The sequence below is a fragment of the Anoplolepis gracilipes genome, chromosome 14, assembly GCF_047496725.1.
Source record: "Anoplolepis gracilipes chromosome 14, ASM4749672v1, whole genome shotgun sequence".
In the NCBI taxonomy this organism is placed as follows: Eukaryota; Metazoa; Arthropoda; class Insecta; order Hymenoptera; family Formicidae; genus Anoplolepis; species Anoplolepis gracilipes.
Genome location: NC_132983.1, coordinates 1,400,455 through 1,422,920, shown reverse-complemented (window position 1 = coordinate 1,422,920; position 22,466 = coordinate 1,400,455). Strand labels below are relative to the sequence as shown.

The 22,466-nt window shown below is 35.4% G+C and overlaps 1 long non-coding RNA gene across 4 annotated transcripts in view; it reads left to right on the top strand.

Moving 5' to 3' along the window:
* The window catches only part of LOC140673179 (uncharacterized), a 173,185-nt gene that overhangs the window by 104,773 nt on the left and 45,946 nt on the right, over positions 1–22,466 (top strand). For all 4 annotated transcript variants that reach the window (XR_012048017.1, XR_012048019.1, XR_012048018.1 and 1 more), the window contains exon 7: positions 18,082–18,303. This is a non-coding gene — a long non-coding RNA (uncharacterized lncRNA). The remainder of the gene's footprint in view (positions 1–18,081; positions 18,304–22,466) is intronic.

Here is a 22,466-nt window from a genome sequence, read left to right as displayed (position 1 = left end):
CATATGTTTCTTTTAATATCTCTTATTTATTATATTATTTTTATTGTACAATTTTATTACATAATTTATTATATAATTATTATATAAATATATGTAATTTAAATTTATTTGTTTGATATTATATAATATTTATAACTATAATTTTAAAATATTATTTAATTATTATTTCTACGCAACAAAAAAAGAAAGAGTTTATGCTTCTTATTATTTTTAGAGAGAGTAATCTTATCTCTTTTAATAAAATTTTCATAAAATCTTAAAGCATATATACATATGTTTTGTTTTAATATTTATTATATAATTATAATTTTAAAATACTAATTATTTAATTATTATTTTTATCCAAAAAAAAAGAAAGAGTTTATTATTATTAGAGAGAGTAATCTTATCTCTTTTAATAAAATTTTTCTATAAAGAATCACGGGTTTTGATCGTGTCTCTGAAATGTTAATTTGAGTTTAATCTTTATTCCGACTCTAGAATCGCACGAAAGGGCAGCTAATTGTTAATCGAGGGGGATAAACGAAGCGAGATAAACAATCGCGATGGGTATAAACGTCGCGAGTGCCGGGCGGGGGTGGGGTGCAAGCGAGCTGGCAGATTTCCTGCGGAAGCCGTCGCCATCGTCGTCGTCGTCCTCGTCCTCGTCCTCGTCCTCGTCGTCGACGCGTTCTGAATTCGCTCGTTCCGAAAATCCTTTTGTATTTTAATGCCGCCGGCCGATATATTTGAGCGTTGCTGGCGCGCACGCCCCGCTTGTATTCAAAGCAGCCTTAACTAATTTGAATAAGGAATAAAGTGCCTTTTCGAAGTGATATAAGCGAAACGCGCCGGCCTCCGCTCGGGCCTCACTGCAGGGCATTTTATCTAATCTTGTCATGCCATGTAAGGCGGAATGGGACAGGCAGCTCTTAAAAGTCGCAGCCACCGACGTTATTATTTAAATAAGGCCCTCCCTTGTCTCTCTCCAGCGCCTTTTTTTCATCTCGCGCCGGTTAACCGGTAGGAAGATATCGATATGCGTTCTTTCTCTCGCTAAAAGATCTGCTGCAGTCACATTATTCGCGATTCCGGCGAAAGAGGATTGCAGGGATCGATCAGTATTCTCCATTAAATTTATCAGCGTTCCAATATGTTTGCGATCGCGATTGGCGGTAAGAATCAAAGTCATGGATGATATACACCCTTTAACGAGGCGCAATGGCGTTTTTGACAAATTAATTTTAATTAAATTTTTGTATTTCGATAAAGGCAACTTTTAGAGATAAAATATACATAATTTTGTATCAATCGTTTTCACCTCTCCCACGAATAAATATAGAAATATTATTCTGAATAAAATCTAAACTTGTCGAAATTACAGTCGATTTTATTAGTTTGCGAAGAATAGGTACTTTGGAATGGCCAGAGACATTCCAGCGCTCTCTCTCTCTCTCTCTCTCTCTCTCTCTCTCTCTCTCTTCTCCATTAAACATTTATATAAAACGTCCTGGCGTAGCACACAATCGGCGATCGCGTCGCTTCGACGTGCGTCGCATGACGAATGACGGCGGGTGGAAATAAAAAGAGGAACTTACCTATACGGCCGATAGGGATGCGCGATAAGGCTAATGGAAACACGTGCCAATAATACGCCCGTGGAGTAGAATGGAAAGACGTGTAATGAAAGGTTGCGCGCGAATAATATGTAACTGTCTCGCCGCAACGCGCTCCGATTTTGCGACGCAACAGGATCGCCGCCGCCACCGCCGCCATCGTCGTCGTCGTCGTCGTCGTCGTCGTCGTCGTCGTCGTCGTCGTCGTCGTCGAGCGAATACCTTTTTCCCGTCCGATAATGGAACGGACAAGGCGCCGCATCGACGTTGCCGTCGACGCTGGAAAATGTGGAAATTCGAGGGATAGAGAAAGAATTCTCCATGCATATACAATATACAATATTTTTATCGCGTCGCGTTTGTTTATTCGTTCGTCACTATTATTATTACTAATATATTTTTCCACGTAGAAAAATTCTTGGAATTTTTTAATTGAAATTCAGTTTTATTTCGGGATAATCGTAAGAATTTTGATTAGCACATCCGTAGATTCCTATCAGAAGTGTTTTATAAATGTCAAGAAAGAGAGATTTCATTTACTTTTTCTAAATGGAATTATATTTTTTTGGTAATAAAAATATATAATGTAACTATAACATAATACAAAAAGAATAATATATAAAATTATACACTATATATAATATATATATATATAATAATATGTAAATATAATACATAAAATAAAAAAATTATTTAGAAGGGTCGCTGAAACAAAAAAAAATAAACTTTTTATTACAAAAAATTTTCAATATATTATAAAAATTGAAAAAGTGGTACTTACAAGTATCTTTCTGCGTTTTCTCTCCTCACTTTCATGATTCTTCCTTGTAACAGTTTCCAACAGGACTTGACTGAATAATTTCCGCAGGCAAAATATGTATAATAGAGATTTCCTGTATTGTTATCTGTCGCCTTTGTTTATTCGTTCATATATCTTTCTACGTAAAAAAATTCTTGGAATTTTTTAATTGAAATTCAGTTTTATTTCGGGATAATTATAAAAATTTTGATAAGCACATCCGTAGATTCCTATCAGAAGTGTTTTATAAATGTCAAAAAAGAGATTTTATTTGCTTTTTCTAAATAGAATTATATTTTTTTCAAATGATAAGAATACATTAATCGGCGTAATAATGATATATATCTTTTATCATTAGTAAACACATTTTATTACATACACTATATGTATACTGTATATATAGATATACATAGTGATAAAAAATATATAATGTAATAACATAATAACGAAAGAATAAAATATTAAACTATACATATTATATACAAATAATATATACAATATATAATACATGTGTATATATAATAATACATAAAATGTAATACATAATATAAAAAATCCATCATCGATGTTTGATGTTTACAAATTCACTAATCTTTACGTATTAAATTCAAATTATAATATTAAATTATTATTAAATAAATGCATAATTAATGTTATAAAAATATGCAAGCACTACATACTCTTTGAAATGTCACTAGCCCAAGTAGCGTTCTTATCTACACCTTTCCTTACTGATTGCTAGACATTTTATGAATAAACAATGATTGATTTCAAATAAAATATATAGATTAGAAAGTCATTAAAGATATACATATTAGAAGTTTAATATTTAATGTTTGAAACATTTTAATCGATTTCGAATGAAATATATGAATTAGAAAATTATTAAAGATGTATTAGAGGTTTAATATTTATTTAATGTTTGAAAAATTATAAAAACTTATAAGATACTACTCATTTCTCTAACATTTTCCTAAAATTCTTTTCCGACTTCCATTTCATGTTCGATTTTTATTATAATTACATTTTAACACTTTTGCCAAATAAATAAATTTACAACGGACCAATTAGCATTGATCGATATCTATTAATTTTTTGTTGAAACTCTGGATTAATCAAATATACACAAACACCACATATTCTTCGATGTGCCACTAGTCCAAGTAACGCTTGTATTAAATTCATAATTAAATCTTGCTGCCAAAGCCAGCATCCCAAGCGTCCTCCATTAAGTATTAATTCGATTAATGAAGACATTGTAACAAACTTTTAAACCTCTTAACACCTTTCCTTATTGATTAGATACTTAATAAAAAGTGAACAAGTATCGTTCTTTACAGACAGAATATACCATTGATTTCGAATTAATCATATATATTTCGATTAGAGAAAATGCGTAATAATTCATATCAAAATTGTTAATGTTTGAAAAATTTTAAAAACAAATTCCATTGTTTTTCCAAAATCCTTTTTCGATTTTTATTTCACATTAAAATCAAGAATATTTCAAAACTTTTGCCAGATAGAGAAATTTATATCGACTTAATTAACATTTTTATTGAACCCCTGAGTTATAAATCAAATAAAACCGAGAAGATATCAATTAAATATTCTGGATTTTTTATAAAGGTAGAAAAAAAATGAGATTTTTCAAGACGATGAGAAAATAAATATTATTGTATATTATTCGTTATCTTATTTAGCAATCGTGCGTGACAACAGTGATATAAATACCGCACCAGACACACACACACGCGCGCGTTATATGAAAATAGTTTTATACATTAATTATCAGATGACACGAAAAAAACATGGAGGAAATTGAAGAAATACAAAGGCTCACACGCGACACGGCGGAACGCGGAACGCTACACTCGGACGATAGATGTATCTCTTGTTTTGTCGTTATTAAGCGGTCATCGTGCATGTCAGGAAGCGGTTAAGATAATCTGACTGCAAAATCGGAGCGGGTTCGCGGCCAGGCATCGGCCTGGCTAGAAGAACAAAGTCGGGAGGTATCGCCGCGGGCGATATATGCCACGGGGCCCTTCGGGCTATCCAGGGGGAAAAACAGGTGAGGAGCCGTAATAATATGGAAATGATAGGCAGCGCGAACGATTTTGCGGCGGAGCGGATATACAAAGCGCCGGCTGTAAACGCGTTTGTTGGTTCTTCCAACCGCAACCGCGGTCGGTTTGGTTTGGTTTATTGCGACCTCCTTCGCGGAGGGTCGCGCCCTTTTCTTCCCTTTTCTCGCTCTTCTCCTTCGACGCTGTTAATAGCCGCTGTTTGCGTCAGCTTTAAAATCCCCTCCCCGGGAATATAAATCGTCCCATTTTATATTTCGTTAAAAAGTAATATTTTTCAGTACGTATATTTAAATTATTTGCCGCTCGTACGTATTTGAAATGAACGAGCTGAACGTCGGCTGGTTTCCTGAAATTCTCGAGATCGACGACGCCCATCGATCATTCGCGGTCAGAGCGAGTACCGAGTACCGAGGGACGTTTGAAAAATGCCCTTTGGGCGCCTAATCGCCTAAGGTGAGCACGACTGACGGCAACAACAACGAAGACGACGACGACGACGACGACGATGACGACGATGGTGTGGTCAGCCAGGGCCGTGCTGGCCTACATCGTACAGCTCAGCCTGGTGGCTCGTGAGCACGCAATCTGATAAGCCTAGACGTGCCTCTCGTGCCGAAATAAACCGTCGCGCTTTACATAATGCGCGGAGGAAGAAGGAGAGAGAGAGAGAGAGAGAGAGAGAGAAAGAAAGAAAGCGCGCGATGGTAAGGGAGGGATGGGAGGAAAAGGACGAAGTCGAGGGCTGTTGAGCGTGGTGCATGTCCATTTCCGTGTGTTTGCATCGCCCATCTGATCCAGAATGAGGGAGGGGTAGCAGAAGCCGGAAAGATCGCAAAATACTTTAGATCGCGCGCAGGTCGTCTTCCTTTACTCATTTTCCGAATATTTATTCTCTAGTCGAGATTATTCTCCTCTTTTTTTATTACAATACTACTTTGATTTTTTATTTTTATTTAATTGGAGAGCGACCTCTTGCTTTCAGAACTATTTAACTTATAGTTTTGTCTACATTTCTTTCAACGATAAAAAAGAAACTTTGTTTGAGATACAAAGGAACTTTCAATTCTAAAATTAAATTTTATTTTTAAATTAATAATTTAAATAAGTTAAATTCTCTATAATTTATAAAGTAACTCTCTGAGAAAATTTCTATAAGAAAATCACTGTGAGAAAAAATTGAGAATGATTTATTTTTCTTAATTCCTAATTAAATTTTATTTTTAAATTAATAAATAAATAAATAAGAAGAAAGCGCGCGATGATAACGGAGGGATGGGAGGAAAAGGACGAAGTCGAGGACTGTTGAACGTGGTGTATGTCCATTTCCGCGTGTTTGCATCGCCCATCTTGTCCAGAATAAGGGAGGGGTAACAGAAGCCGGAAAGATCGCAAAATTAGATTGCGCGCATGTCGTCTTCCTTTTTACTCGGTTTTCTAATATTTATTCTAGTCGAAATTATTCTCTTTTCTTTTGATTACAAGTTTTAATCCACTTTGATTTTTTATTTTTATTTAATTGAAGAGCGATTTCTTTCTTTCAAAACTATTTAACTTATAGTTTTGTCTAAAGTTTCTCTAACAATAAAAAAGAAACTTTCAATTCTTAAATTAAATCTTATTTTTAAATTAATATTTTAAAATAATTTAAAATAAAATAAATAATTTAAAGTAATTTAAATTAACAAATAAATTAAATTCTCTATAATTATGTTATTAAGTATCTCTGAGAAAATTTCTATAAGAAAATCATTGTGAGAAAAAATTGAGGATGATTTATTTTTCTCAATTCCTAATTAAATCTTATTTTTAAATTAATAATTAATAAATAAATTAAATCCTCTACAATCTATAAACTATCTCTGAGAAAATTTTTGTAGGAAAATCTCTGAGAGAAAGTTACTTTTCTTTATGGGAAAATCGAGGTAGAAAATAGGGGCAAAATTTAGGAAATTTTCTAGATAGCAGCGGAGCCAGCGAATACGACGCGAGCTCGTGAAAGTCGCCAAGTTTCGTCGCTGTTAGGTAGATGTAAGTCAGAATGGCGAATTGTAGAATGGCTTGAAACAACGAGAAAGCCAAGGCTGAGTGGCTGCCGGATGAGGTGAGGTGGAGAGGGAGGCGGGTGGTAGAGGTTGAAGAAGTCAGGATGGCGGAGCTAGCCAGCCGAGACCGTCGGTCACGCGAACGCATCCGCGACTCGTTGTGTATAGTGTGTCCTGCTGTTATTTTTATCTGCGACCTGCGAGGGGAATGATATATATGTTGTAGAATGTTCGAATACCGTCTTGTCTGAATTTTCCATGTGTCACGCCCCATGTTTCTCGATCGAAACGTTTTTTCCTCCTCTTTCTCTCTCTCTCTCTCTCTCTCTCTCTCTCTCTCTCTCTCTCTCTCTCTCTCTCTCTCTCTCTCTCTCTCTCTCTCTCTCTCTCTCTCTCTCTCTCTCTCTCTCTCTCTCTTGTAATAAAAGAGCCAGATGTTATCTTAAATGAAATCTTATTTATTTTCAACGAACGCCGTCGGATTTTTATTTCGAGAGTTACACATTTGAATCAGTCTTTTTTCGCGAATATTTATTATTTATTTAGAATTTATTTATGTTTAAAAAAATTGATTTAGTAAATTTTTAATACATATCGGATAAATAAATTGATAGATGAACATTTAATTAAAAACGATATGAGATTGTGGAAACTTCAGTGGGTATAGATACTGTTTACAAAAGTATTATTATCTCTGGATTAAAATATATCGTTTTCTTTTTATGAATATATTGTCCACCAACGGATGATAAAAATTAACATTTTGAATTTCAATACATGTTTGTATAAATTTTTCTTGCAAACATCTCGTACATAATCGGAACCATTAATTTATATATTGTATGTATGTATTGTTACACATCAAATAGTCTTTAAACCAGAAGAATGTTAACTCTGTAAAGTATTAAAATTAAAATAGACTGAAAATTGAAATTGAAAATAGAAGCAAATCTCCTTCTGTTTGAAATCTTTAAATTAAAAACTATTCGTCTACTTTTTATTTGAAATAAAACTGGAAGCTTCCACAATTTTTGTATGAAATCTATTGAAATTATTTAAAATTCTTTAATCTCTTTTTAAATTCCTTAAAATTCTTTAACATATTTAAACATTTTTTACATCTTTTCTTAAATTCTTTTTTATTTTTAATTTAAAAAAATTCTTGAAAAAAATGTGAAAAGAGGAGCGAATTTCGAGAAAAAAAGAAATAACATTTCGACTGAGGGTAGATAGTTTCAAAAGAAGATAATCTAACTGCCTTAGTATCAAGATAAAAGGTCGAGATCGAAAGTGAGACAAGATTTTCGACTTGGAATTACAAATCGAAGCTTCTATCGCGTTTTTCAGGGTCGCGAGGATTCTTTTCTCTGTTTTGTGGAGGCGAAAATTTACGCTAAAGCGATTGTTGCGGCATCGATGACGGAGAGGCGCGACGGCGATCGTCGACGCGGAACGGCAATCACGCGGGAATTATCATAATTTCATAATTAGCTCGTTCCCCAGGGGTCCTGTCTCGAGGCAGCAATATTTAAACGCACGTCGGACACGCTACCGGCAGCCTCCTTCCTTTCGCCTTTCGTCTTTCGCTCATCGACATCGGCCGGCTGTTTCTCCTCGAACGTCGCCGACGCGACGCGACGCGACGGATTCGTTAGTTTCGCGCTGGGAACATATGTACAAATTGCTCCCACGACCTTAGAATTGTTTCAGCAACTCGAGAGGATTACACGCGCGCAGGCGCGTATTTATTTAATAAATTGTGTCTTTTTTTATTTTGCGAAACTTCTCTCTCGATCCTATCTTTGATGCATTGTTTGTCAATCCGAGGGTGTTTTGCGTACAAGTTGATTTTATGTCTGTCTCATATATCTTATTAATCATTTAGAATTCATATATCGAGTATAAAGAATTTTGAAGAATTTTAAACGACTTTAGATGTACGCTTTGTTATATTTTTAATTTATCAATAATAACATGTGTGTGGGTATTTTTGTTTTACAATATAATTAATTAAATTATTTATAATTTATGTTGTGTAACTCTTTTTATGAAAATAGACACAATCTGACATAGTTGTATATTTAGATATACATAATTTATTATTATATTAATATATTATATTTATAAAATTTTATTCATTGATTATTATATTACATTATTAATAATTCATTATTAATAAAATAGATATAATTTATTTTTATTCTTTAAAAATAATTTATCAGTAATATAACACGAACTTTTTGTGAACATTCTATAAAAGTGTGAAAATATTACAAGAAAGACAACGATATATTAGTATCTTCTTTCATTTATATACATAATCAAATAAGATCTGAACAAGTTTGCTATTTTCACGATTTAACTTTGCTTCGATACGGAAATTTGACGTCACAAATAATGGACAATGCGGGAGGAGAATTATCTGTCCCGACACGCGCGATCCACCCTTTAGAAAATAACAGTCAGGATGATTCATCTCACGAATGGGTTATCGGTTTTTTATCTTGGCTCTCTCTTTCTCTCTCTTTCTTTTTTAACGCAAGATATTTCTCCCCTTTTTTTCTCATACGGATAGGAAGAATCGAGCCTGTTAGATATACAATGTCCGATAGTAAACCGAGCAGCTCCCGTTTTACCATAACATGGCTCTTTCTCTCTTTCTCTCTTTTTCTCTCCAAATACCTCATATTTATTTTTACAAATTAGTCGAACCCAACTGATATACATAGTTTCGAAACTACATATTAATGGCCGCGTTCCTTTCCTTTTTTTGCATTTCCTAAATAATCACGATACAATCTCATTTAATATTAACAATCATATATATTTTCCGTGCGTGAGTTATATTATACATTAAAAAAAATAATTTATAAGATTTGTTTAAACATTTATGGCGAAAACATAAGTGAATACTCGCCAATAGAATTGTAGTTTTTACCAACGATTTTGTCGGAAATTGAAGAGAACGATCGCAAAATTATCTATTGTCTGAAAATCTTTTGTCATATCTTTCGCTTGTACTACGGAATACAATAGAAACGCGTGACATCTAATTTCGTTTATTTAAAGTAGCTATACATTTTTATGAGTGACATCAGATTGTCACATCTTTTGAATATAAATTAATGTCGCGAACACTGTAGCTTCCCAACTCCAACTCCTCGAATTTGTAATTCTGGAAGAAAATATTAAACAGCAATCTTTGATAATTACCAGAAGAGATTTTAATCTGATAATTAACTGTATTAGCGAGAAGATGCAAAGTATCGTTACTTGTGTATTTTTTTTTTAACATTAAAAAAGATATTTCGTTGCGAGATAGAAAGTATAAATTTTATAAAAGTTTGAAATCTCTTTCACTTGGTCGTGAAATGTACGAATATGCAAATGCAAATGTAAAAGGGAAATTTGTTGAAGCAGAAGCCGTCGTTTACGGCGGCAACGTCGAAAGAAAAAAGGAGAAAAAGAGAGGAACACGGAACCGATTGCCCAGCAGGTTTGTTGTTATTTACTCGACACGGCAACCGTAATCAAGCCGAGGCGCGTAATTGCTCGCGGGCGCACGTTTCGTTTCGGTTTTCGTTTCGTTGCTACATATTCGGCGAGAAATATCGCGTGGTAGCCAGCGGCCGGAGATTATTGTCGAAAAGTGGGCAGAGCAGCTGATGACCGGAACCGTATTTAAATACGTAATTGCCCCGGCTAATGCTCGCGTTTTGCCACGATGTCCGTTCGTTTTCTTCTCTCTCTCTCTCTCTCTCTCTCTCTCTCTCTCTCTTTCTTGCCCCCGAATTTTGCTCATCGAGGTTTCGACGGCCGTTGATTTGCTTCCGTCACCTGCCCCTCTCGTCTTCGCGTGCAAAGTGCCACGTGTCGCGCTCATGTCATACAAATTTAGTTGACATCTCCGTTTACATTGACTCTAGAGATTTTAAAAAGAATGATTTAAATATTTCATAAAGGATTAATTTAAAAGAAATCTAAAACTTGTAATAAATCTTGTAAGAGAATTTTAGAGAAATTTGAAATAATTAAATATTTCATAAAGGATTAATATTTAAAATAAATCTTGTAAGAGAATTTTAGAGAAATTGGAAATAATTCTTTGAAATTTTTGAAATTTCAATCTACGGTAGAAAAATATTTACCGAGTATTTTTTTTTCGCGATCTCAAAACTAGGCGGGCGTTGTACGACAACTCCGGTTTATTCGCGACAACGAGTGCGTCCATCGATGACGACACGCACGTGTACGTACATATGTACGTACACACGTGTAGGACGGCTTTTCAATTCCACCGAGTGGAAAGCTCCATTGAGCCGTAGATACGCGTGCAAAACAGGAGGAGGATGGCGTTTTGTGTTACGTACGAGCGCGCAAACAGACACAAATACACGAAGGAGCGGCGAGAGAGAGAGAGAGAGAGAGAGAGACTCGTCGCGGAGATGAGAACGTAGGTAGGGTGTCATCGCGCGCGTTTACGGATGTATGAAAGAGGAGAGGAACGCTTACACGCGTGTTACATGTGTACCTTTACACGAAGGGGCCTGTATTAGAAGTAGGTGCACACGAGGAAGAGAACACATGTGTCAGGAGAGGAGCAGGAGGTGGAGGTTGAACGCGGTTGGTAGAGACAGCCGGTATACTGTCACAGTGTGCGGCTCAGCGCACGCACACTTTGCACCTCGTGTTCCTGTGTAAAGATTCATTAGGACAGTCAGGAGGAGAGAGAGAGAGAGAGAGAGAGAGAGGGGAGACTCGTCGATATTAAACACTTCTTTATGCGCTTCCGCTCGAAGGCAGCGTGTCCGTACAAACCGCAATCGCGACGACGCACTCGCGACACACGTTAGAAAAAGCGGAAGTGGAGGAGGAACTCTCTCGACGAGAGAGAGAGAGAGAGAGAGAGAGAAATCGGATACATACATCGTGTGCATGCATGCGACTACATCAACGAGCACCACCCGCTCTCTCTCTTGTCTTTTGTCCATCCACGCGAGGCGACGGCCGATTGTGCGACGCGTTGATAATTTTAAAACAATGCCTAACCGGCCCGGCGGCACATTGTGCAAAAATCACGGGGACACCGGTGAAAAGAGAGCAAAAGAGGAGAGGAAGAAACGAGAGAGCGAGGCTCGTTCGTTCGAGAGAAAGCGGGGCAAGGGAGGGGGAGAGGGACGGATGACAGCGCTTTTATCTTTTGTTATTATTGACGGAAAGCCAGCCTCTCTCTCTCTCTCTCTCTCTCTCTCTCTCTCTCTCTCTCTCTCTCTCTCTGCCTCTCTCGATCGTTGCTAATCGACCGTTGTGTGATTTCGCGATGGAAGCTATACCTACTCGATAGACCCTCGAGGAAAATGGCCGAGGATACGCTCTCGCTCGGCAACGATGACGAGAGTTGATGTTGTAAAACTTATCCGGACGCGAAGCGAAGAAATCGCGTTAATTGAAACGGCGGAGATTTTTCTAAACACGTTTGTGTAACACGAGCTATAAATAATCCCGATCGCTATCGCATTCGGACGGGGAAGCGCATTCGGAATCACTGTGTGTCGCGGATGCGTATAATGATAAATCATAACGAGAGTTAGAATTATAGACAACGAATAATAGATACATTTAGACAACAAATTATAAATATATAGAATTATAGATACATTTTAAATCAAGAGATATTGATACAAGATGTTATTCCCTGGAAAAATATCAAAAATTTCGAATTCTTAGGGATTTCTTTTATGTGGAAAAATTAGGGAATTTTTATGGAATTTTTTTCAAAAATTTTCTAATTTTCTCTCTTTGATAATTTTGCTCTCATATTGTAAACAATTAATCAGCCAGACAAATTATATCTAAAATATATTGTAAATATATGTATATTTTTGTTTATATAATTCAATATTGAATATGCAATATTTAAAATACTATTTGTGATTTTTAATTATAAGCAAATTATAGATTTAAAATATAAATATTTGTCTATTTTGGTTTATATAGAATTAATGTCTTAACAAAATATTGAATATGCAAAATACATATTCTTTGTGATATTTAATTACAAAAAAAAAATGAAATTTTATGGGAGTGAAAAATACTTACCTTGTGAAAATTATTTAGTTTTTTTTTCTAGTCTAGCACTTGAAACTTAAGAGGCTCTGTACTTTTCTTTCTTATGAGTGAGAAGCATTAAAAAAACACATGCAATAAGAACATTTATTTTTAGAAAGTAGAAAAAGATCTTGAAAATTTTCTCCTTGTCTGGAATTTTGAACAAAAATACCTGGAAGATCGGGGAATGTTTTTACAAGATTTAAATAGACACTCTGATCTAATAAAAGGGACGCAGAAATGAATACAGACATTTTTTTCTCACATACTCTACATTTTTATGTACGATAAATTTCTCTCTTTCTCGAGTTGTAAAGCTTCAGTTTTTCGAATAACAGCCTAATCTTTCATATATCGATGTCCCGCGGTATCGGTGCTCCTCGATGCTCCCAGCGTCGACCGTCGTTCGATATGATTCGGAATACGTTACATACAGATACGTACAGATACATACAGATATATACACGCATGTAACACAAATGTATACCGCTCTCGTCTGCCTGCCCCTTCCCCTTCCCCTTCCCCTTCCCCTTCCCCTTCCCCTTCCTCCCCGTCGCATTTGCCGTCGTATATCCACGTTGCGTTCTGCAACGAAACAGTGCAAATCACAGCCGCGCGTACACAGCGATGCATGTCATAATGAACGCCGGGCGACTTTTTGTTTCGGTCCCGTCGGCCGGAAATATCGGCCATTTTGAATTTTCAATTTTCAACGCTCTAGTAAGCCCCTTCGGGCCCCACCTCCCTCGTCGTGCGCCTTCCCCTCCCCTCCTGCCGTCTCTCCCTCACCCCTCCCCCCCCCCCTTCCTCCCGTTCCTCCCGCTGCGTCTCCTCTTCGTCGCCTCGGACGCACTCGTGCATTATACGACGGGCATTCGTCGTCTCTTCGAGCAATTTGGAGAAGGATATATTTTTTTTTTGGATAAACAAACATGGCGAACAATTAAGGGAAAAGTTTGCATTTTCGGTTAGGAAAGGAGGGTTCGCGAAACAAAATATGCAGCTCCTTTTATTTACGAGCGAATTCTTATTTCCCGGGGATTCTTCCGCTCTTTGTCTCTCTTTCTCGGTTCCGCTCGTTCCTCTCCCCCCCTCCTCCCCCTCCCCCCCACACACCCCTTGTGCAAGAATCCATTTCGCGGGTGGACGATTTTTATGGTCGATAGCGGAGATAGGAGCGGTAATAGCGGGCGCCGCGCGCTGGATCCGCGGGCTGATTTCAAGCGAGAGATGCTGGCGGTGATATATTCACGAAGGGTGGGGGGAGAGATTAATTGCGATCCTCGCTGTCGCACTTTTCTTCGCGTTAAAGCAAAGTAAACATGTTAATGTTAACGGAATTGTGTTGATAAAATATTTCTTTCTCAAAAAAAAAAAAAAAAAGAGCGATTTTTATTGGAGGCGTTTATAATAAATGAGACCTCTATTAAATTTATGTTTATCTTGATAATATTTTTATAGAAATTTAATTCACGAAATAATTCACGAATATACAGCCATGTTAACAATTTTTAGGCATCTTATTTTTTAGCATATTTCTAAAAATATAAGGAATTAATTTTAATTTTTATCATTTCTTGAAACTCTAGCTAAGAACGGAATTAATTAACATTTTCGTAAAAGGTGTAATTTTTAACTTATACATTTGATTAAATCCGTTTAAATTATAGCAAAACATACATGTGTTAAATTATGTCTTGCTTCTTGGAAACTTTGCCTCTATTCTTTGTTCTCTTTGTTTCATTGTTCTAGTTTCGTTTGTAAATTAGCATTCTGAAAATGTTAAAATATTCTGAACTTAACGAAGACAAAGCAGAAATGACGACACATTGTTCGAACAAGTATTACCTAAGTAGTTAGTTGAAATTAACGGTGTTATTATATTTCGACATGCATACTAAAATAAAAGTTTGGGGGTGTGTAATAATTTTGAACATGACCGTAAACTTGCAGTGGATGTTTTGACGCAAAAATTAATTTGATTTTTAATATATATTACTTTTTGTGTCGATTATAATAATTTGGCTGATCTATGAAGCTGTTGATGTTACGCGATAGATAAGTCTGTAAGATACTTACATGACCAATGAGGAATCAAGATCCTCATTTATTTTCAACGCGATGTATTCAATGTATCGACGAGTCACGCAGTGAAAAGTGGCGAGCGGAAAACGAGTCATTTACCGGGCGATTACTGTCAGCTCTCCGTACAATTGGCCGCGTTCTCCAGCTGTCAAATCATTTATTAACGAGTAAGATTGGCATCGATGATCGGGTTCTCTCGTAATTATAGATCGCCGATTGACGGACACGTCCCCTACCCGAATCGATACAATGACGCGAGAAGTTAAAGACGTGTGGCTCGCGCAGGTGTTGTACCCGGGCCCGACGGAAATTAAATTCGCTCTCCTCGGACTCTCGGATAATGCATCGCGTGTTTTGCATGCACGCATTACGCTGCATTAGTCGAATATCTGTCCGGCATCTTCCGTCCCTCCACAAATACGGCCAAGTCACTTAAAATTTATTTTCGACACACACTAACATTTAAGAAACTTTATTCAAGATATATATTCCCCGAAAAAATATGGAAAAGCTGGAATTTTTTCAAAATGTTCTCTTTGATCATTTTGCTCTTGAGTTATAAATTATAAATATATCTATCTCTGTTTATATGTTCAATGTCTTAATAAAAATATTGAATATGTAATATATATTATTTTTATTTTTAGTAATAAAAAGTGAAAACGTCATAAGTTAAAAATGTTTATCTTAACGAAGAAAGCTACTTAGTTTTTTTTTTTTTTTTTTTTTTTTTTTTCTTTGTAATTTTCCTTTGTAAGAGTAAAAGGCATTGAAGAATAATAAAAAATTTATTTTAGAAAATTGCACAAAAAAAGTCTGAAAGATTAGAAAATTTTCAGGGAATTTTTTTACAAGCTTTAAGTAGACAGCCTAATATTCAATGCGAATTTCGACGGCGATTTACTTTCGTTCATATGTATGTATCATGCACGGAATGCACGGAAGAAATCACGTAAAGCATTATTTCACGCAACGTTGCGATTAAAATTAACACGTTCCATGCCATTTCCAGTTTTTGCAACCTCACATTTACAAGATTGCAGAAATCATTATTATTAAAAAAAAAACAATGTTACATTTGAAATACTCTTACAGGTCAAAACTAAGCAAAACTAAGCAAATAAAAAAGCAGGTCTATAACATGATTAAAATAAAAAGAAAAAATCATGCCTAATCATGATGACTGTTAGATATAGATAGATGTATGTGTTATATACATATTTGAAAGTATATCACACATCTTCCATTTTTTCCTTTATATTTTTTTATATCACATTTAATGAATAAATATTATCATATAATTCTTGACAAGTTTGAAGTAGAAGAATATCTAAAAAATAGATGGCATGCGATAACTGATACTTAGATATTAATATATACATAATTTTATATAAAATATAATATAATAGTCTAACAAATATCTTATAATAACCTCTTATTTGATATTTATATATAATAATGTTACATTTTTTAAATAATTAAAAAATTATATATGCGAACGGCCCACACACTAGACAGGAAACATATTAAGAACAACGTTTCATTCTGCGAAAGAAATCAAGAGCGAGAAAAAAGTGTAATAAATGCGGAAAGCGAATCTATTAAGCGCGCGCACGTCGTTTTCCCGAGTCGATGTAACGTAATAATAACGGGCCGATTGGTATCGCGATTATGGATCGCCGATTGACAGAGGGTCGTTAGACACGATCGGCCGCGGAGACGCACGTGCGGCGCCGCGTCGACGCACAGGTGTAACCCCGGGTTAACGACACCTGCGGCGGGAGAGGAGCGCGCTCCAGACCGAGAAATTATGGCGCGAGTTGCTGCACAACAGACTCGTGCAATATTTATTGCGCGCGCCAGTCTATTATCGTCGTATAATTTATTCCTCGTTTTTTCCTCTCTTCTGGCGCGCGCTAATCGCGCGATATCTGTATTTAATCTGCGCGGTAGCCTGACGATAGCCGAACGGCAGTTTCCTCTCGTTGTTGCGATGCCGCTTGTCTTCTTGATACAGGGTCTTTAAAATTTGGAATTTTTTTCTACCTAAAAAAATCGGGAAATTCTCATGGAATTTTATTGGGATTCAAGGAATTTTTTAAAAAATTCTCTTTTGCTTTTGTATGGTAAATCATAAATATATGCATCTCTGTGTATTAATTTAATGTGTCAGAAAAATATTGAATACGCAGTATATATTTTTTAAAATTTTAGTGATAGACAGTGAAAATGTTTTGAATGTTAAAATTTTTATTTTAACTAAAATTAAATTTTTTTATTAAATTTCTAAATCCACTTGAAAGTTTAATGACTTTCAAAAGCATTAGAAATTGTGTACAATAAAAAAGTGTGTTTCAGATTTTAATTGTACCAAATAATCTTGAAAATATTCTCTTTATCTGGAATTTTGAATAAAAATACCTGGAAGATTAGGGAATTTTTTTTTTTTTTTTACAAGATTTGAATAGACATCCTGTGCGTATCACTAAAATATTTAGGAAACGAGATTTTGCCTGACGAAGTTCAGTCTTATGAACGATTTGATTATTTGATCGGTATAGTATTGCATTTTTGTTTAATTTGTTGTTGTAATTGAGATTATTCTTGTGACAGATTATGTGTAAAAATAGAAATAACGCAACATATGTTTTAAATATATTTGAAATATTTGAAAGAAAAATTTACAGTGGTGTAGAGTATAAATAATAATTTATTTATTTATTTTTTAATTATATTTTTCAGGGACATAATAAAATATTATATGAAAGGGAAAATAATGATGCTAGTATAATTATTATAAACATAATTAAGTGTAGCGAATAAAACAGAACAAAAAATAACACAATAGAAGCTGATAGTATTCCAACAATAAGCTATATAAGTTTTTTTTAGAGTAATTAGAGCGTTGATGATCGAGCAAGAGCATCATAATTTTTCTTTGCGTAAAGCTTCACGCTACAATCGTAATAGACATAATCTGCAGAACAGCTGGCATTGATGTGGATAGTTGCGCCAATCGGTCACGTTTCACAAAAGGAAGGTAAAAGCGACGGGAATCGTTGAATCATCAAGTACAAAGTAAAGATACAAAACACACTCGCTCGCGCGAATTAAGACGTGTATCCGCGATCGAGATAAATCGATAAACCGAATCTGACAAAGACGGTTTACGGAATGTTGGCGCGTCTGATCCCAGTGAAATCGACAATCGTAAATAAAGGAGTCAGGTGTCTGGTTTCCATTAACCATGTCGTTTTCGGCAGTGAAATTTCAAACAGGTGGAATTTTATTCCGCATCTCGCGAAGAGCCGGGTCCCCAAGCATACATGTCGACATTTATGCGAATAATTTTTTGATTCCAGAGATTCGTCAGGAATATATAATGGACCTGGGAGCCCCGGAAGGGCTGTGGAATTGAAGAAATTTTTGCGTTTGTCGTCTCTTGGTAACGAGATAGCGGCCACGTGACAAAGAACACGTCGAGGAATTATACTTGTTCGACGGACTACTCAATTTCCTGTCTGCGAAATGACTCGGTGGATTCGATTCTTTCCGAGGGATTCATCTCGTTTTCATCATTGCTGGTAAGCGTCAATAGAACTGAGGTATTATATTGGCTAAGGCGTATTCTGGAGCTAAATGACGTTTTCAATGAAGCTCCAAAGCTTTCACTCGTCCCTGAAGAGAAAAATTACAGAATCATAAATGTCAGGCTAACAGCATTTTTCGTAATATATTTTTTTTAAACTATTTTACACTTCTTATATTATCTTATCTTTACTGTGTTAAAAGGGGAAGTATCTAGAAAATGCAAGCATTTTAATGGAGAGATGATTAATTTATGCTTGCTTTAATTTATATCATTTCTCGAAAACTTCAATTTGCAGTTTTATATTTAAATTGCAAAAAAAAAAAATAGTAATTCAAAAATGTCTATGCGCGAAAGCATCGAGGCGAATCTTAGGCTGGTTCCAGCCGTTTTTCGCTCGAATTAATGGAATTTGTCATTAGACGACAACGGAAAATCCGAGATAGTTTTGGGCGAGGCAAAACGGAATGTCCGCGTTTCCATTCGCGATTTGACAGAAAGCGTGAAACTAAAAAGGAGCTTAATCAATTAACGGAAAGGTAATTTTATGAATATCCGTTAATTATATGAAATTGTAAAGTGTGAACGCGAAATGGAATTTAACCTGGTTTTGTGTCGTGAGGTGGACGAAGTTTCATTAAAACATAATTAATAAAATTAATGTAATTTCATTAACTAATAATATTTTCTTAAAATATTATAAAAATTAATTAAATTGCATTAATTAATAAATCTATTAATTTATCAATAAAGTTTTATTAAAACATAATTAGTCCTCGAGAAAAACGATGATTTAGGTAAAATAAAAATTGACGCAAATCTTTTTAAATCGACTTAAATTACTTTCACAAGATTTTTCGATTAATTTGACAGAAAGACGGTTGGGTTAGATGCAGAACATTCTCTCGAAACGACTGTGAATTTTATTATCGAAGCTCGACCGGAGGTTTTTTTTTTTTTTTTTTTTACCAGATTTACACGGATTTCGATTCCCGGGGCTTATCTCGCTTTTAAATAAATCGGCGATCGCGATTATCGCTCTCTGTGTCTCTCGTCGACGATGAAATCTCTCCCCGCGAGTGCGCGCCTCCTGCATCTGACGCTGTCGGGCTTTTCAATTGCCTCGGCTCGATAGGCCGCATGTGACGCGCGCGTGTGTTCTCTTTGTTTGCGAGAAAAAGCTTCAGCGAGCTTTGCGTTTGACGTACGCGTCAGTCAGTCGTCGCCTATCAATCGACGCTTTGAACAACACGCGCTGTCGATTCTCTTCCCCCCCCCCCTCCTCTATTTCCCCCGCAGCCTCCTCCGGGGCCGATTATGCGGGAAAATTTTTACGGAAAACGCAAACGTAAAAAGTTCGCGGGCGTATCGCGAAAAAAAAAAAGAATGAAAGAAGTGTATATATAAAAAGCCCACACAATACTCGTTGCGTTAGACGTTACATTACATTCGCCATGATTTACCGGCAATAAACGCTACTCTCTCTCTCTCTCTCTCTCTCTCTCTCTCTCTCTCTCTCTCTCTCTCCCGCGATTAATTATCGCAGATCCCGGGGAAAGAATCGCGGCTGATTCTTCGGCGCGGTTATAAAATTCCCCGGAAAATAGCGATAATTTTTCTCCGAGTAATTACTAAGTAAGGAGAACCCAGGTCGGTCTCTCTCTTTCTCTCTCTCTCTCTCTCTCTCTCTCTCTCTCTCTCTCTTTCTCGTTCATCCACGAAGGATCGCGATTATAATAAATGGCGTAATGTTTTATCCCGGGCGAAATATATTGTATAAATCGCGAGTCCCTTTCTCTCTCTCTCTCTCTCTCTCTCTCTCTCTCTCTCTCTCCCGCACGTATCTTCCGGCACGCGCGAAATAAAAACGGCCGCGAGACGTGTTCGGCCACGTCACCAGATAATCGTGAATTATCTACAGGCCGACAGAATGCACGCGGATAGAACAACTCGCGTGCGCGCGGCAAGTTATCTAGATGATTATCTGCGCCGCTTTATCGGTAATTTATCTGGGCAGGCATTAGTTTTTGCTTGACGATGGCGTGCGCCCCAGGCCAGCCTTCGCGGGCCTAAATTATTCATTATATGGAGCAATCCCCGTGTGTATATATATATATATATATACATATATACATACACACGTGTAGCAGCCTCGCGTATTCGCGTTCTCAAGCCTGCACTTGTCCTTACGAGGTCTGACGTTTATTAATTGCACTGGCCAATCACGACCGCTCCTGCGACTCGGACAATCGATCGATCGTCCACCACTGACGTAATAAAATTTGTAATAACACGTATATAAATACTTTGTTATACTAGAAAAAACAAAGTTAACAGCTACATTTTATTCCATGTAATTTTTTATATAAATTACAAAAACAGCTACGTTATCTCATATAATTATTTTATATAAATTTATCATCTCTAAAATATTTTATAACATTTATACCTAAATTAGATTTGTATAAAGAAATAAAAAATTGATTGAAATATCTTCATTAAATAAATAATTATTTAAAGTAATATTTTTTATATCAATTTTATTTAACTAAATTTAAAAAAAATATATATTATGATAAAAAAGGTATGATAAATTAAATTCGACTTTGTGACGTAAGAATCTATTTTTATCTATTTTAAAAAGTAATGACTTGCTAGAAAAATTATTACAACGTTTCAAAATATACTCGCCGTTTCTTTCTACAATTTTTTTTCCAACAAAGTATAATAATCAAGAATTAAATTAGTTATCATCGATTGCACGTTTGTCTAAATCAACAATTTCGATTTTTACATCACGAAGTTAAGATCACGTTCTCTTTTTGCGCGGACGTCCTAGAATGTGTTTGCGACAAAGGTGTAATGGTAACGCATACGCAACGCACATACACACGCACCGGTTGTGGACGCCCTCGTAAAAGAAATATATCGCTCCCATGATCTACCGGCGTCGCGGAAGATAATTATTCACGTTTAGATAACGAACGGCCGGCGATGATATCGAGCGGAGACGTCCATTAGCGGGGCTAAGCGTCGGCTTGGGCAGAGGTGTATCTATTTATCATCAGATAACGGCCGCGGGAATTATCTCGAAAACTCGACTCGTATATACATATATAGCTGGATCGCTCGCGTGCTGCCCCCGTTTTCCTCTTCGTCAAAGATCTCATTTTTCGAAGGTATTGTTTATCGAACGTATTGTTTTTATAGCGCCTTTGCTTCTGCGTTAATTCAATATTCTTTGATAAATGACATATTGTTACGAAGAATATTTGACGCACGCTCGCGTAAGAAACTCTAGAAATTATTTTTCATTTATCTAACAAAATAAAACACAATAATTGTAGTCATTTTAGATCAGATTGCAAAGTTAATTAACAATTGAAAGATGGTTAGTGGCTTATTAGTTGACAGACACTAATTCTTTGTATTTTTTTTTTTTTTTGAAGATAATGAATCAGAATTGAAAACATAATTTTATTTCAAATAATGAATTAAAGTAATAAGTGAGGAACAAGGGTTTATTTATTGTAAATGTAATAAATAAATTTCCGGAATTAAAATTATATTTGAACCGAAATTTTTCATTTTTATTAGTATTAAAATATTTGAGTAAAATGTTTTATTCTTGTTAGAAGTAACTATGCATTAGCAGAAATATATATAATTTAAACTTTTTATTTTCAGAAAATTATAATACTTTTTGAGAAAAATCGACTATTTATATTGTACATTGTTAGTAAATAATGATTTCTTTATAAAATAAAATAATTTATTTTTCTAAAATTTTTTTAATCAAAAATTACTTACGATACAAAATCTCCTTCATTTAGCTTTTATTTAGGAACAAAAATTCAGGTGGAAAATTTATTCGCCTAAGTTTTTATTTAAATAAAAAATAATTCATTATTTATACATTTGAAATGAATAATATGTATTTATTCGTAAAATTGGAGAAAATTTATTCAAACAGAACTTAACTCTAATTCGTATTCCATATAGTAGTAGATGATGTTAAAAAAAAAATACATTGGTTTAGATCATTAATTAAGAACCTTTCTTATCTTCTCTCAGAAGAAGACAAGCACAGGGTTCGTGGAGAAAAGCTCAAGAGTGTCTTTCAAGGGCGTCTCGCCCCTTTCTTTCTTTCCTTTTACA